At 41.1% G+C, this 17,477-nt stretch overlaps 1 protein-coding gene across 2 annotated transcripts in view; it reads left to right on the plus strand.

Moving 5' to 3' along the window:
* LOC126253204 (inositol polyphosphate-5-phosphatase A) overlaps window positions 1–17,477 on the plus strand; it is a 373,218-nt gene that overhangs the window by 305,828 nt on the left and 49,913 nt on the right. The gene's annotated exons all lie outside the window — the stretch shown is intronic.

Here is a 17,477-nt window from a genome sequence, read left to right on the forward strand (position 1 = left end):
GCAAGACACAATTAATTTATTTTTCTTTCATTCATACATATTTCAGCACTTAATGTATTATCTTCAGGTGTTTATTTTATTTTATAACTAGTGACCCACTTTGGCTTCACATGCGTAGCAAGTACCACTGAGTATCTACAACTGGATAACTAGTGGTAATTTTGTTTATGGACCACTGCACAGAGTTATGATTGAAATTCAAAGAATATCATAAGTCACTTGTGGGGATGTGACTGCAGTGCCAGCATGGTGCAGTCAGCTCACTTGCAACAGAGTTGCCACAAGCTACAGCCACTTGCGGTCCATATGACTCCAGTGCCAGCCCTGTGCAATTTTCTGTGTGATCTTTTCCCATAGCCTTAAACATTAACTCCATACCAAAAAATGTGTTTTTATCAGCTTGATATCTGATAGGTCCTGCAGCTCAATATCTGATATGTCCTGCAACACAAATTGTTTAAGAAGTCAGCAGTAGCTTGTGCCAGCCTTACAAAAGCGATAGCTTGTGGTGACCTGGTGCTGCAGTTGGGTAGCCTTACGGCTGCCCACAAACCTTCCTCGTGAATCAGTCTTATCTATTAGTGACAACTGTATCAAAATCCCTACAGTAGAGCTTGAGATTAGCATTCACATGCAAACAGAAAAACATGGCGGAGGATGCCTGAGAGGAATGACAGGAACAATCATTTGAAGCAAAGAAGTCTAGTAAACATGGACTCTAAAATGTACACCGTAAGAGCTATGAACAATTGCTTGTGAAACACATCTCTTCTACTGAACAAGTTTTGCATTTTAGAGCCCAGGTTTATTAGACAAATGTCCCTCATGAATCAGGTAGTGAAACTGTATCAGAATCCCTACAGTAGCCCCTGCGATTAGGCCAAATCGCAATGGAGGTCTTCAGTTTATATAAGTATAGATAGGTAGGTAAGAAGAAGAATTATTCTGCATCACATAATGATATCATTTATTTAGTGCTAGTGATATTATATATGTTATATGCTTGTCATAGCTTCCTGGTGGTTTGAGACATCATAATGATGGTGATAACACTGAAGAAGAGAGCACATAAAATTCTGAACCCTGTATGGGTGGAAGAAAAATACACTAATTGTGTCTCGTATAGACAGAAATTCTCCTCAGTTTTCCTTTGCAAGCGTGTAATTTAAGAAGAGTATCAAAAGATGACTTTTACTGCTAAATATTATTATGGATAGTAGGTTTCAAATTTTCTTGGTTTATATCTGATGAAACTTCATTAAACAATGGAAACTCCTGTTTGAGATATCAACATTGTTTAGATAGATTGCTACTCACTGTAAAGATGACCCATTGAGTTGGAGACAGACTATTAACATGTTATTAGCTTTACACCAAGGCCTTCTTGAGCAAAGAAAACCCCACACATACATTTACACAAGCAAACTTGCCGAAATTTTAGCAGTGAGAAGAAAAGTATTGTAATTACAGCTGAGTGGCTCTCATTGCTATCCTAAAACAAGGTGAGTAGGAAGACTTGGTGGTGACACTGCTCTGTTAAAAATTTATGGGAGTCCAGTATGGAACATATTTGGTTAATAGGCATGATTCTGTAAATTTTATTTTCATAGTTATGTTAAAATTGTCCATCCTTAATGGGAAATAAATTTCATTTGACTGTCATTCTTAGTTTAATAATGCTTGAGATTATTTATCCTTAAAGGAGTGTTTTATTTTTTTGTGGATAATAAGTATTAGTAATTTTTTCAATATATGCTGATTAAAATATGATTGTTTTATTCTTATTAACACTGATTAAGACTTCTAGTGTGTTATGTTTAACATACATATGAATCACACATGTAAAAGGCCAACACTTAGCTTTACGTTCACAGAGAAAACATATTATCTTTAAATCAAGGGACACATACAAATCCCAATCCAACAATACTTGACAAAAATGACTGGACAAACATACTACTGGTTCACTGCTAACAGTTTCAGACTTACTCTCGCAAAGACTCATATAATGGAATAAAATAAAAAGAGCGAGAAAGAGAATGGTAAATGGCTTATGTGACTATGGTGGTCAAATGCTTAGCACTAAGGTTCCTACCATAAAAGAAACACTGGGTTAAACAAAACCATAATCAATGACTCAGCCATAATGTTTTGTGAAAGTCTTTGGGCTCTGGGAGCCGGAAGTTAAGAAGAAAACATTACTCTTGAGAGATGTGAGCAGTGGGACAGTTAAAAAGAGTAGGATGAAGAGCTGAAAAAAAACTTGGGAATAGTTACAAAAAAAATAACTCAAAATTTGTTAGAGACTGATTCACACATTGGCACGAACCAACATCTGCTCTTTTCTCTAGAATATCAAAATTAAATCTGCTTCATCTGAACCTTCAAAATGTAATGGGCAACCTTCCTGGATACTGCCTCCATCTCTCTGATATCACCAAAAACTCCTCTGTGCATAAGTAATGCACCAATCTCCAGTAGTAACTCAATTGTGATGATTGTCATCTGTTACCATATGTCTTTGGTACCCATAGGTCTGTTTCTCTAATGTTAAATGGGAATTATCCAGATACACTGATAACCGTGCTAGAACCTTTACAGGCAGACAACATCCTGCCCAGTTACCCCAGATACAAACTCCCAACAACATTTTTCCGTCAAACTAGTTGTCACTGGGAAACCATCCACAGGCCAACATTACCCTTATCACACAGGGCTTGAAAACCTCAATCACATCCTTCACCACAGCTTATTACTTCTCTTTGGGTGACTGAAGGGGAATTAGATTTGGCTGTATTTTGTGCCAAGAGAAATTTTGTCTCTCTATCTGGTCAGTATTGATCTTCATATTCAACTAACTGATCATACTTTTCTGTTTGTGTCTAGAAGCAATATGTATGTCATATCAAATGCAGTGCACTCTTTTGTCACAATTGAAAAGACATGACCGTCACCGAGTGGCTGTACTTCACTTATCTCCATGTCTTGAGCAGTTTTATCAAACTAGCACCTTTGTGAAGTATTGCAATAGGAAGAATATTGTTGTTGTTGTTGTTGCTGTTGTGGTCTTCAGTCCAGAGACTGGTTTGATGCAGCTCTCCATGCTACTCTATCCTGTGCAAGTTGCTTCATCTCCCAGTACCCACTGCAACCTACATCCTTCTTAATCTGTTTAGTGTCTTCATCTCTTGGTCTCCCTCTACGATTTTTACCCTCTACTCTGCCCTCCAGTACAAAATTGGTGATCCCTTGATGCCTCAGAATATGTCCTACCAAGTGATCCCTTCTCCTAGTCAAGTTGTGCCACAAATTTCTCTTATTCCTAATTCTATCCAATACCTCCTGATTAGTTATGTGATCTACCCATCTAAAGGAAGAATATTAATGAAACAAACTTGAATGGTTTTGTTTCAGGAAGAATATTAATGAAACAAAACCATTCAAGTTCATCCTTTTCTGCTATAATCTTACATGTGGAAGTTGGGGTGCCAAACTGGCACATCGGGAGACTTTATGGAAAGTTCATCCTTTTCTGCTATAATCTTACATGTGGAAGTTGGGGGGTGCCAAACTGGCACATCGGGAGACTTTATGGAAAGTTCAAAATTAATGTCCCTTAGTTTTTTCAATTTCAAAGCATTAGGGCAGGTATAATTTTCACAATGAATGATGATATTGTTCTTTTCTCCAGACTTCTCCCCATGTATTTCTTTCATCCAGTTGTCATGAAGACACACATGTATTCATAAGTGATTTTACAATAAATGTTTGCAGAGTAATGAGTAAAAAGAATAACTTTTTATCCCAAAAAATGGCCATAATCTTTTTGGCAAATAAAATTAAGTTTGGAAGCTAGGAAGTGAAGTACTGGCAGAAGTAAAGCTAAGGGAACAGTTCGTGAGTCATGCTTGGATAGCTCGAGTCAGTGGAGCTCTTACTTACCAAAGGCAAAGGTCCCGAATTTGAATCTTAGTCGGGCACTCACTTTTAATCTACAAGGAAGTTTCAAATAAAATTAACTTTGTCTTTTTTGTTGTGACAACATCGACTTCAGGACTCCTCCTTCATTCCTGGTATAAAATGGTGGGCATGTATAATTCACAGTTACAAATCACTGACAAACATGCAGAAAATTGTAGTTTTTTCTTTGATTTTGGTCTGAATTTAACAAGTAGTGCACCCATCTTATCCAAAGATTTCTCTTAGTTAATTCTCCCTACAAAATATACCTTACATACATACATCGAAAAAAGTTGTGCATCAGCTCGGTTCCGAGAGTTCCGAAACCTGTACAGAAAATTGGAACAGAGATCAACATAAACATAATTTCTGCCCTTTTTATTGCTCATGAAAACCACACGTTGCATGTTGTACCACCATACAGTGAGATCTTCAGAGGTGGTGGTCCAGATTGCTGTACACACCGGTACCTCTAATTCCCCGTAGCACGTCCTCTTACATTGATGCATGCCTGTATTCATCGTGCCATACTCTCTACAAGTTCATCAAGGCACTGTTGGTTCAGATTGTCCTGCTCCTCAACGGCAATTCAGCGTAGATCCCTCAGAGTAGTTGGTGGGCCACACCGTCCATAAACAGCCCTTGTCTATCTATCCCAGGCATGCTCGATAGGTATCATGTCTGGTAAACATGCTGGCCACTCTAGTCGAGTGGTGTCATTATCCTGAAGGAAGTCATTCACAAGACGTGCACAATTGGGGCACGAATTGTCTTCCATGAAGACAAATGCCTCGACAATGTGCTGCCGATATGGTTGCACTACTGGTCTGAGGATGGCATTCACGTATCAGACAGCCATTACGGCGCCCTCCATGATCACCAGCAGCGTACGTCGGCCTCACATAATGCCACCCCAAAACAGCAGGGAACCTCCACCTTGCTGCACTCGCTGGACAGTGTGTCTAAGGCATCCAGCCTGACCGGGTTGCCTCCAAACATGTCTCCAACAATTGTCTGATTGAAGGCATATGCAACACTCATCAGTGAAGAGAACGTGATGCCAATCCTGAGTGGTCCATTTGGCATGTTGTTGGGCCCATCTGTACTGTGCTGCATGATGATGTGGTTGCAAAGCTGGACCTCGGCATGGACGTCTGGAGTGTAATTGAGCATTATGCAGCCTCTTGCGCACAGTTTGAGACGTAACACGACGTCCAGTGACTGCATGAAAAGCATTTTTCAACATGGTGGCGTTGCTGTCAGGGTTCCTCCGAGCCATAATCCGCAGGTAGTGGTCATCCACTGCATTAGTAGTCCTTGGGCAGCCTGAGCGAGGCATGTCATCAACAGTTCCTGTCTCTCTGTATCTCCTTCATGTCCGAATAACATCGCTTTGGTTCACTCCGAGATGCCTGGACTCTTCCCTTGTTGAGAACCCATCCTGGCACAAAGTAACAATGCAGATGCAATCAAACCGCGGTATTGACCGTCTAGGCATGGTTGAACACACGACAACAGCAGTCGTGTACCTCCTTCCTGGTAGAATGACTGAAACTGATCGGCTGTCTGACCCCCTCCGTCTAATAGGCACTGCTCATGTATGGTCGTTTACACATTTGTGCGGGTTTGGTGACATCTTTGAACAGTCAAAGGGACTGTGTCTGTGATACAATATCCACAGTCAACATCTGTCTTCAGGAGTTCTGGGAACTGGGGTGATGCAAAACTTTTTTTGATGTGTGTTTTGGTTTGTATATAATTTAGGAGTGGAGGACCACTCACCGAACAGTAAAAAAGCTAGCAAGTTTTCCTTCACATTTGCGTGTGCCCGATGCCTCAGTGCTTCTGGTATTCAGTGATTAGTCTCTCTTACTTCTAGAAATATTTACATGTTGATGCCACAATGCTTCTGCTATTCAGTGTGTGGTCTCTTTTACTTCTAAAACATTTACATTCTACCAGGACTACCCCACATAGTTTTACTTAGTCATTTGATATGTATGTGGCATCAGCTATTTCATACTGTTGTAATTGGAATAACATAATGTGTGTCTTCTCAAAGTTTGCAGCTGTTATTACAGTTTTAAGATGTTGCAACAATCACTAACTAACTGGAGTTCAGCAGCTATTGCATAGATGCTTCACTTAAACCAGTTCTCTTCTCAGCATGCAGTTACAGATCTCAGGGGACCTGGGGAAGTCTATTACATGCAAGAACTTAGTGATTCTTATCTAGCCTCAGTGCAGCCTCCTTCCTGGCCTCAGATTCTTATTAACATCCCTTACAGAGATGTTTATTCAGTAAGGGCGAGAGACTTACTTTCTACATTTCAGTGAATGAATTTGCAGTGTACACTTGACTGCCAATTTTATTAAAATTCATTGTTTCATTCTCTATCTGCAAAATATTCCACATAATACATGAAGTGAAAGTTAGTGCACTAACATACTAACTGCCACGAGGCCACCCCAGACACAATAGAGGTTCACACCTAACAACTTATTCCACAGCAGCCACATGCTCCACTCTGGTTAGTACAGTATGTCTGTAAATGATGGATAAAGTAGCAAAAAATGAAGTTCAAAACAGTGAACCTGACTTTTTGTTCACAGACATCAACTCAGTCAAGAAATACAAATTAATTCACAGTACTGCACTATAAAATGTACTAAAGAGAGTGGTGCATGTAGCTGCCGGCAGGCACACGGTGTTACTTGTGGACCTCTACTGTGTCTGCCAGCAATCTTACGGCAGTCAACATGTAAGGAGACTTCAATGTCTCCATAAATGGCTGTTTCCATTTAATAAAAAATCCTGTTAATAACAGAGTAAGTGTGGCAGGCATAAATTCTGTGTTTCATTTGTATGTGGATGCGAGTGAGAGCTAGGCAGGGTAGCAATTATCACAAAAGTGTCTCCACCAGACAGATAGCTCAACAGGATTGTACCATAAAGCCAGGTGGTTTTTTTTTTTTGTTTTTTTTTTTTAACTGAGGCTTCATAAGAAGTCTCATAGTTTCCAGCACTTTTCAAAGAAAACCATTACATGGTATCATCATCAGTAAGAGGCTAGATGTTGCCTTCACCTAGCTCCTGGGGGTTTCCATGTCTTATCATCTGTTACCAGTCAGCTGTGGCTTCACAACATACAGCAGTAATTCTGCAAGCAAAATTAAAACCAAAGTTTTCAGTCTCATGTTTCAGAAATCATTCATGCAGGTGAATCGTATGAACATCCCACCATTTGACTGTCATACAGACTCCGGTATGATGGATATAGTAATAGGCATACCTGGCATAGGGAAGTAACTGAAAAAGTTAGAAACAAAAGTCACCAGGTCCAGATTGAATCCTAGTTCAGTTTTACATGGCATTGTCTCCTTACTTAGCTTGTATTTATTGCAAGTCTGTCGCCCAGTGCAATTTCCCAAGCAACTGGAAAAAAGCACATGTGACACATAGGTATAAGAAGGGTAAAAGAATTGACCTGCAAAATTACAGACCAAAATACTTAACATCGATTTGCAGCAGTATTCTTGAAGACATACTCATTTCAAAAATACTAAATTTCCTTGAGACAGAAGAGCTTCTGTCCATAAATCAGCACAGATTTAGGAAGCATCACTTGTGATCTTTTCTCGTGTGATAACTTATGAACCATGCAACAGGTGCATTCCATATCCCCAGATTTCTGGAAAACATTTGATGCTGTGCCCCTTTGTAAAATGTAGGGAATAGGTTCCCAGATGTGCGAGTGCTTTAACACGTTCACTGCCACTGTAATTGGCCTTGCTTTGCCACGTAACCAATATTTTTCTTAATAGAATCTGAAAATATATTGCTAAAAGTAATATAACATGTATTTATTTTATAAGTACACAATCAAATTTACTCTCGTGAATCAAAGTTGTTTTGGGGCGCACTAAGGCGTCAGTGGCATATCAGGCCATATTCTGTAGCGGGTGGCCGTGGACGCGCCAATGCGTCTAGTGTATTGTTCCTGGTTAGTGTGACAGTTTAGGTTACTACAATTTCATTTTATATTCATAAATGAAACGAAACATCCTACTGACAAACGACATATTTATTGGACAAAAAATATAGTAGAAACATTCAAATACAAACACAAGATCTCGAAGAAACTTCTGAAATAAAATGTATGTCAAATCTAAGAAAAATACAATCTAGAGCTTTATCCATTACTCTCAAACAAATAAAATAAATACAAAGTTTAAGAATAGTACCGACACATAACTGTCGAAAAATAAATGAGCAACGAAAGTGCTATCTGCCTTTAGAGGTGGTGAATAACACAACAATTCAAACAATATCCTGCTTTATTTGGGCAATCTAGGCACTCGTAAATCGTGTCTGTTCGTTGTCCACGGCTGGCGCATGATCTGCACTTTTTTCGCGGTGTTTTTGATTTTCCATTTGATTCTCGTTTTACCACAACATGTTGGGGATTTCTGACTGGCCGTTCTACCTGCTTTCGTGGCAATAGTGCTCTTATAATACTGAGTCTAAATTCTTGGAGGGGCATTTTTGTGCCACAATATTTATTGTGTAGGGCATGTGCGTTTGTCAGTATCATTTCCACAACGTGGATAAAAAGTTTCTTGTACCAGCGTATGGTTTTGCGTTCCGAGAGGTAATATGATAACATCTGATCGTGCCGATCAACTCCCGCCATAAATTTATTGTAGTTTACAATGGCCAAGGGCTTAGATTTCTTCTCCTTTCTTTTGGTTTCAACCTCAACCATTTCATTTGTAAATGCATTAGAAATGTAGCAAACCTCCCTCTTATCACGCCACTTACCTATCATAACTCCTTCCGCAAATCTGGCAACGGCTTCACCTTTTCGTAGTTTTGCTTCCTGTATTTCCTTGGGTGTATCCTTCCTATTCGCCCTCAGAGTTCCCGTGCAGTGGGTCTTCTTATCCAGGAGCAGCTTTGCCAATGCGAAGCTGTTATAGTAATTGTCCATGTACACATGGTGACCAGCATTCAACTTTTCATCTAGTAAATGAAGAACAATTTTTTGCGCATGGCCTCTTCCTCCTAAATCGTCCAGCATGCCAGTGTATACCGCGAATTTTAGGACCATTCCAGTGGGAGTTGTCAAAATATATAGCTTTATGCCATATTTGTGCTTTTTGTTTTTGATGTATTGGCGGAAAAGTAATCGTCCACGCCAAAGGATCATTGATTCGTCCAGAGACAGTTCCCGTCCAGGGTAGTAAACTTGGCACATCCTTTCATTGAAAAAATTGATAACGGGACGTATTTTATACAACCTGTCGGATGGTGTTGGTTTGCCCTGTTTTGGATTTTCAGAAAAGTGTAATGCACGTAGTATTAGCAGAAAACGATTTCGTGAAATACTATCGGCAATTCCTTTCACGTTGAATAAAGCGTCCTTTTTCCAATAGTCCTGCAAATTCCTCATCTTTACATTTCCCATGTGCAGGAAAACTCCCAAGAACACTAACAATTCGCCAACAGTCACATCTTTCCAACAGTTTATTCGTGATTGTCCTTTGGTTCCCGCAGAAAGGAATAATTCAATCGCGTTTCGATTTGTTTCTTCTACAACTGTCAATAGAAATTCGTCCGTCAGCAAAAGACGAAAATAATCTAAGGGAGTGTTTTCCGTCGGTTGAATAAGCAGTCCCTCATTTTTTATAAATGGGCAATTTATCATTCCAACTGGCTCTCTTTCCCACGCAACAGTTGTATCAGCTGCGTTATCTCTTGTTACCACTCCTTCTGCCATTTCCCTGTCGCTAGGATTCACAGCCATTTCTACAGTCTCATCTAAAACAAACTCGGCTCCGTCAGACTCTTCACTGGATTCCACGCCGTCCTCCTCACTGGCCAGTTCCGTTTCCGAATCGCTTTCTTCTAATATTCGTAATAATTCCGCATCCGTTAGTTTTTGTACGTTTCTTGTGTCCTGTGTTTTACGTTTCTTAGGTTCTGAAGGGCCCGCCGTGTCACGATTGTCTTCCATTTTCAGTCCCACAACAGAGAAAAACTGTAGGGAAAACACACGAACCGCACCCGCAAAAATTGAAAACAATACGTTCTTAGAGTGCCTGCGCAATGAACCACACCGAATGGCTGTGCCCGACTAAACTGTGGCGCTGAGAAACAGCTGAGTGTCTCGCCGCGCAGGCGCGTCGACGGCATATGCACTAGTATCGGCCGGACGCGCTGGTGCGCCGATGGCAGTGAACGTGTTAAAGACTTCCTAAGAAACAGCAAGTAAGTACATTGTCCTCGGTGGCAAGTGTTCATCAGAGACAAGGGTATCATCAGGACTGCCCCCAGGAAGTGCAATAGAACTGCTCTTATTCTTTATATACATAAATGATGTGGTGGACAGGGTAAGCAGCAAACTGGACTGTTTGCTGATGATGCTAGACACAGGGTGTCATCATTGAGTGGCTCTAGGAGGATACAAGATGATTTAGTCACAATTTCTAGTTGGTGTGATGAATGAAAGCTTGCTCTAAAGGTAGATAAATGTAAGTTAATGCAGATCAGAAGGAAAATGTCCTGTAATGTTCTAATACAGCAATAGTAGTGTACTGCTTGACATAGTCACATTGATTAAATATCTAGATGTGATATCACAAAGCGATATGAGGTGGAGCGAGCACATACGGAAAGTAGTAGAGAAGGCAAATGATCAACTTTGGCTCATTGGGAGAATTTTAGGAATGGGTGGTTCATCTGTAAAGGAGACCATGTATACAACACTAGGGCGTTCCATTCTTGAGTACTGCCCACCAGCTCATATTAAAGGATGACGACGACACAATTCAAAGGCGTTCTGTTAGATTTGTTACTGGTAGGTTCAACCAAAATGTGAGTGTTATGGTGATGCTTTGTGAACTCAAATGGGAATCCCTGGATGGAAGATGGTGTTCTTTTTCGTGAGATGCAATTGAGGAAATTTAAAGAACCGACATTTCAAGCTGACTGCAAAATAATTCTACTGCTGCCAATGTACATTTTACATACTGTTCAAGAAGATACGAGAAATTAGGGTAAAATGAAAGGTGTATAGATGGTCACTTTTCCCTCACTTTATTGCTTGGCGTAACAGGTAAGGAAATGACTAGGAGTGTACAAGGTACCCTATGCCATGCACCATACAGTAGCTTGGAGAGTTTGATGTAAATGTAAAATGTAGATTGGCAATAGCAAGAAAACTGTTTCTGGAAAAAAGAGACATTTGTTGACATCAGATGTAACAGTATGTGAAGGAAGTCTTTTCTGAAGGTATTTGTGTGGAATCCCACCTTGTACGGATAAGAAAAAAGAAAGTTGTGGCACAACTTGACTAAAAAAAGGAATCTGTTGATAGGACACATCCTGGGCATCAAGAAATTGTCAGTTTGGTAATGGAAGTTTAGGGTGTAAAAACTGTGTAGAGAGATGAAGTCTTGAAAATAATTAACAGATCTAACTGGAGGTAGTTTGCAGTAACTATGCTTGTAGAGGATAGACTAGTGTGGAGAGGTGCATCAGACCATTCATTGGACTGAGGATCACAATGCCACTACCTGTCAGGTTGTATTCAGAATTTTTCAGTGAATTATCTCCACAGTTAAGTTCCTACCATTCTCTTAAGCAGAAAACTATTGGACAGCTGAAGAATGAAGTGGAATTTCAGCCACTGAACTATCGTCCTATGTCACTCACCTTTATTTGTAATGGTATTTTACAAGATAATTTTTGTTCAAACATAGTAACTTACTTGAAACAAATTTATCTCCATGACTGTTATCATTTTTGAGCACACTGAACATGTGAAACCCAACTCATTCTCTCAATATGTGAATCCTATTAGCCATGGATTTTATATTCTTGAAAAACCTTTGATTTAGCACTACGCACACTGATGTGTGCTCAAGAAAATATGCTGTTCTGAAAAAATAAAGGACAAGATAGATAAAGTAGTAAGTTAACTTCTTGGTGGAAATGAATGAAAGTGTGGGGGCATGTTACCCAGTTGTGTACAGAAAGTTGGATGTCACACAGTGTGACTGAAGCCCCAAATGTGGCTGGCCCAACTTCACAACGCAGTTGAAGGAATGGGGTGTGTCAATCGGTGAGCAGTTATGGTGCACTGAGTGCTGTTCTTCATTGCAACATGGCCTGGAGACATTTGCATGACTTCACCCTGGGAAGTATCAGTGTAAAACTGGAAGAAGGATGAAGTGTGGCAAATAAGCTGAGTAATTGGTGTTACTCACACCGGTGTTTCCAAACCACTGGCACAGCTGCCTGAAGGAGAGGAGGCGGTCAACGACAGCAACAGATGTCTGCATTGTGCAACAGGCAAGAAGAGATTCACATCAAACAGCGGGCACAACTGCAACCATATGTAACAGGACTGCAAGGCCCACAGTGGCACCGTGACTGCACAGGGACAGTCTCTTTGCCTGATGACCAGTACATTGTGTTCTGCTGACTCCCAAACATCAGTACACTGTTTGCAATGGTGCTAAGAACATAAGAGACTAGACCAGCAAGGAGTGGGAGCATGTCCTCTTTTCAGATAAGAACAGTTTCATTCTGAGTAGTGATCCTGCATGTGTCTTCATGTGGTGAGTGGTGTGGAACACTTAGTGCACACAGGAACAGTGTCAAACCTTATAGTTTTGGTGGACCAGGTTTTGTGCTGTGGGGAAGCATAATGTTGCAAGGGTGCACTGACCATCAAATTTTTCAGCTCGGTATACTCTCTGGTCTGCTTTATTTTGACTGTACTTCTTCCGGATGTGTGTCTTTTCAGGAGTACATTTGGCCCTGACTTTATTTTATGAATGACAATAAGTGACTAGCCAAACAGTGCAGGTGGAGGAACTCTTGGGATGAGAGGATGTTCTGTGAATGGACAGAACTGATCATTGCCCATCTCTAATCCTACTGAGCACATCTGGGATGCATTGGGGACACATATTGCAAAATGTACACATGCACGAATGACCATCCAGCAGTTGTCAACCGTGCTGGTGGAAGAATGGAAGCCCTGTCGCAAGACCTTCTTACCAGCCTTGTGGCCAGCATGGAAGCACACTGCAAAGCATGCATTGCTGTCATTGGTGATCACACGCCCTATTAACCCAATCACATCGGATGACAAGTTGTAGTCATAGAGGAAACTGATGTGGTCCTCTACATTTATAAGTCTGTCTACCATACCCAACAATCATATTAAGTGACATGGAAAACAGTCATATTAGCAAATATGCATTATATCTAGTTTCACAGCGACCAGAAGGGTATTTAAATATGATGTCATTAGATTAAGGACCAAGTGCCACCTTTTGTAATGTCCAGAGACCATCATAAATCACTGTTACTTCAATGTAATTATTGTCCTTGGATAGGAGTGTCGTTTCTGTTTGTCTCGTCACACATTTACTTTCGTTGCCTTCTGTACTATACTGTAGCAGTTCTTTCCCTGTCTGGTCCGAGTTTCATCAAACTACATTACTTGGCAGTGACAGATCACACAAAGCTACTTTTGTTCTTAAATTTTGCATGCCACAGTTTACCCAACCAGGTTTTAAACTAGATCGATATCTTGATAACATGCAGAATTCAGTACATTACCTTTAATGGAGAATCATCCACAGGCTTACAAGTAATTCTGAATTTGTACTAGGCAAATGACTAAGTGCCATTAGCGTTCATTTTTTTTTAGATTAAATGATGTTGCGGGTAGTAAAAGTAACAATCTCAGACTTTTTCCCATAATATTATATTTCCGCCAACTGGTTTGGTGCTGTTCTCCACCATTTTCTGTTTTATGGTAATCTTTACATCTCTGTGTAATTACTATACCCATTATTCTCTATAATCTCCTTTGCATTTGTATTGCCCGGCCTGTAGGACCTGTCTTCCTACAGGCCCTGGTATCAAGTTTGGCTGCCAGGAAACAGTTTGTTTTGCACTTGAGCAGCACTTGCAAAAAACCAGGGACAAGTTTCCATTGATAGCGGGAGGCGTAGTCTTAGTATCACTCAGCCATGCTAACATCCATAGCCTCTCTAAGATACTAGCAATTAAGGGAGCACTCTGCACACTGATGTCTGAAAACAGTCCGCAGTTTACATTGTTACAATTTGAGGCCTTCTGTTGCCGAAATAGCATTGAACATCTGACCACTACTTCCTTCCAGCCGGCCTCTAACTCAGAGGTTTATTACATGGTCCAGACATTCAAAAAACAAATTTCCAAGGTCATGCTGGTGACACCAACTGAGGAAGTGCTAGACAGCTCCTTTGCCACTTAACCAACCTTGCGAGATGACCTGCTCACCCAGCAGTGCGAGTACAGGGCACCTGCATCTGGGTGTGCACATTAAGCTGGCACCAAAGGTTGGACCCAAGGGTCACCGTAGGCTGTAAGGGATGTCAGCTGTCAGATGTCATGGCCAGTCGCAAGGTCATGATCAATCATGTATGATATATTTATGGAAAATTGCATGTAACAGCGAGAAATCTCTAAGGACATCCACAGATAAGAACTATGTAATTTATGGGAATAAATCCACTCAGTTTGGCTAAACTTTAAGTGGTATCGAAGAATTCATTACTTGAGCAGAAGTTCTGATGAGACTAGATCCATTACAAGTGGGAGGAGTACAATGTCCACATGGGGGGAGGGAGAGGAAGAGTGGTGGCAAAAGGCAGTACATAATCTGGATGTAGTAGTAGTATGGACAGAAGAGAGAAGGGAAAAGGCGTGGTGAGTCAGTGGAAACAAGTTAGCTGTTTCAGACGGGGGGGATTGCAAGAATGCTGGATGCAAATGGGAATTGTCTCCCCAACACATCCTGCATGCTTGCAGTCCCCCTGGCCTGAACCTCTACTAACCTGTTCCCACTGCCTTACCTTGCCTTTTCCCTTCTGTCCGCACAACTCCTCCTCTGTCCAGATCATACACTGCCTTTTCCCACCAGTCTTCCCCTCCCCCCCCCCCCCCTCCCCACTCCTCATGTGAACATTCTCTCTTTCCTCTCCTCTCCCTCTGTTCAATACTTCACCCTTCTCTAATCCTTCCTTCCCTCCCTGTACCCTTTTCATCTTGATGTGCATCCTTGAAGTCATCTGTCCAAAGACGTGAATCTTCCCTTTTACACACTCCTTGCCTCCTTCTGTATCCCCTGCCCACCTCTTATCAGCTGAGGCAACTACTTTCAATAATCGAGTATCAATAATTAGGTTTGCCATGGCCGTGGGAGTGTGCGTTTGGGAGTCTGTGTGGTTGTGTGTGTGAATATGTGTATTACTGCCAGAAAAAGAGCTAGTGTGAATGCTGTTTTGTGTTACATATTACTGTGTTCCACACACACACACACACACACACACACACACACACACACACACACACACACATTATATATATGTGTGTGTGTGTGTGTGTGTGTGGAATGTTTCCCTCTAAAAACAAAGATGATGTGACTTACCGAACGAAAGCGCTGGCAGGTCAATAGACACACAAACACACACACAAAATTCAAGCTTTCGCAACAAATTGTTGCCTCATCAAAAAAGAGGGAAAGACGAAAGGATGTGGGTTTTAGGGGAGAGGGTAAGGAGTCATTCCAATCCCGGGAGCGGAAAGACTTACCTTAGGGGGAAAAAAGGACGCTGCTTGTGTCTGTATATGTGTGGATGGATATGTGTGTGTGTGCGAGTGTATACCCGTCCTTTTTTCCCCCTAAGGTAAGTCTTTCCGCTCCCGGGATTGGAATGACTCCTTACCCTCTCCCTTAAAACCCACATCCTTTCGTCTTTCCCTCTCCTTCCCTCTTTCCTGATGAGGCAACTTTTTGTTGCGAAAGCTTGAATTTTGTGTGTGTGTTTGTGTGTCTATCGACCTGCCAGCGCTTTCGTTCAGTAAGTCACATCATCTTTGTTTTTAGGTATATTTTTCCCACGTGGAATGTTTCCCTCTCTCTCTCTCTCTCTCTCTCTCTCTCTCTCTCTCTCTCTATATATATATATATATATATATATATATATATATATATATATATATATATAAAAAGAAAGATGATGAGACTTACCAAACAAAAGCGCTGGCAGGTCGATAGACACACAAACAAACACAAATATACACACAAAATTCAAGCTTTCGCAACAAACTGTTGCCTCATCAGGAAAGAGGGAAGGAGAGGGAAAGACGAAAGGATGTGGGTTTTAAGGGATAGGGTAAGGAGTCATTCCAATCCCGGGAGCGGAAAGACTTACCTTAGGGGGAAAAAAGGACAGGTATACACTCGCACACACACACATATCCATCCACACATACAGAAACAAGCAGACATGTTTTGGTCTTTAAATATGTCTGCTTGTGTCTGTATGTGTGGATGGATATGTGTGTGTGTGCGAGTGTATACCTGTCCTTTTTTCCCCCTAAGGTAAGTCTTTCCGCTCCCGGGATTGGAATGACTCCTTACCCTCTCCCTTAAAACCCACATCCTTTCGTCTTTCCCTCTCCTTCCCTCTTTCCTGATGAGGCAACAGTTTGTTGCGAAAGCTTGAATTTTGTGTGTATATTTGTGTTTGTTTGTGTGTCTATCGACCTGCCAGCGCTTTTGTTTGGTAAGTCTCATCATCTCTCTTTTTAGATATATTTTTTCCACGTGGAATGTTTCCCTCTGTTATATATATATATATATATATATATATATATATATATATATATATATATATATATATATATATATATAGAAACATTCCACGTGGGAAAAAATATATCTAAAAACAAAGATGATGTGACTTACCAAACGAAAGTGCTGGCACGCCGATAGACACACAAACATACACACAAAATTCAAGCTTTCGCAACAAACTGTTGCCTCATCAGGAAAGAGGTAAGGAGAGGGAAAGACGAAAGGATGTGGATTTTAAGGGAGAGGGTAAGGAGTCATTCCAATCCTGGGAGCGGAAAGACTTACCTTGGGGGGAAAAAAGGACGGGTATACACTCGCACACAATCACACACACACACACACACACACACACACACACACACACATATCCATCCACACATATACAGACACAAGCAGACATATTTAAAGACAAAGAGTTTGGGCAGAGATGTCAGTCGAGGCGGAAGTGCAGAGGCAAAGATGTTGTTGAATGACAGGTGAGGTATGAGCGGCGGCAACTTGAAATTAGCGGAGATTGAGGCCTGGTGGGTAACGGGAAGAGAGGATATATTGAAGAGCAAGTTCCCATCTCCGGAGTTCGGATAGGTTGGTGTTGGTGGGAAGTATCCAGATAACCCGGATGGTGTAACACTGTGCCAAGATGTGCTGGCCGTGCAGCAAGGCATGTTTAGCCACAGGGTGATCCTCATTACCAACAAACACTGTCTGCCTGTGTCCATTCATGTGAATGGACAGTTTGTTGCTGGTCATTCCCACATAGAATGTATCACAGTGTAGGCAGGTCAGTTGGTAAATCACGTGGGTGCTTTC

Source organism: Schistocerca nitens, chromosome 4, assembly GCF_023898315.1.
Source record: "Schistocerca nitens isolate TAMUIC-IGC-003100 chromosome 4, iqSchNite1.1, whole genome shotgun sequence".
Classification (NCBI taxonomy): domain Eukaryota; kingdom Metazoa; phylum Arthropoda; class Insecta; order Orthoptera; family Acrididae; genus Schistocerca; species Schistocerca nitens.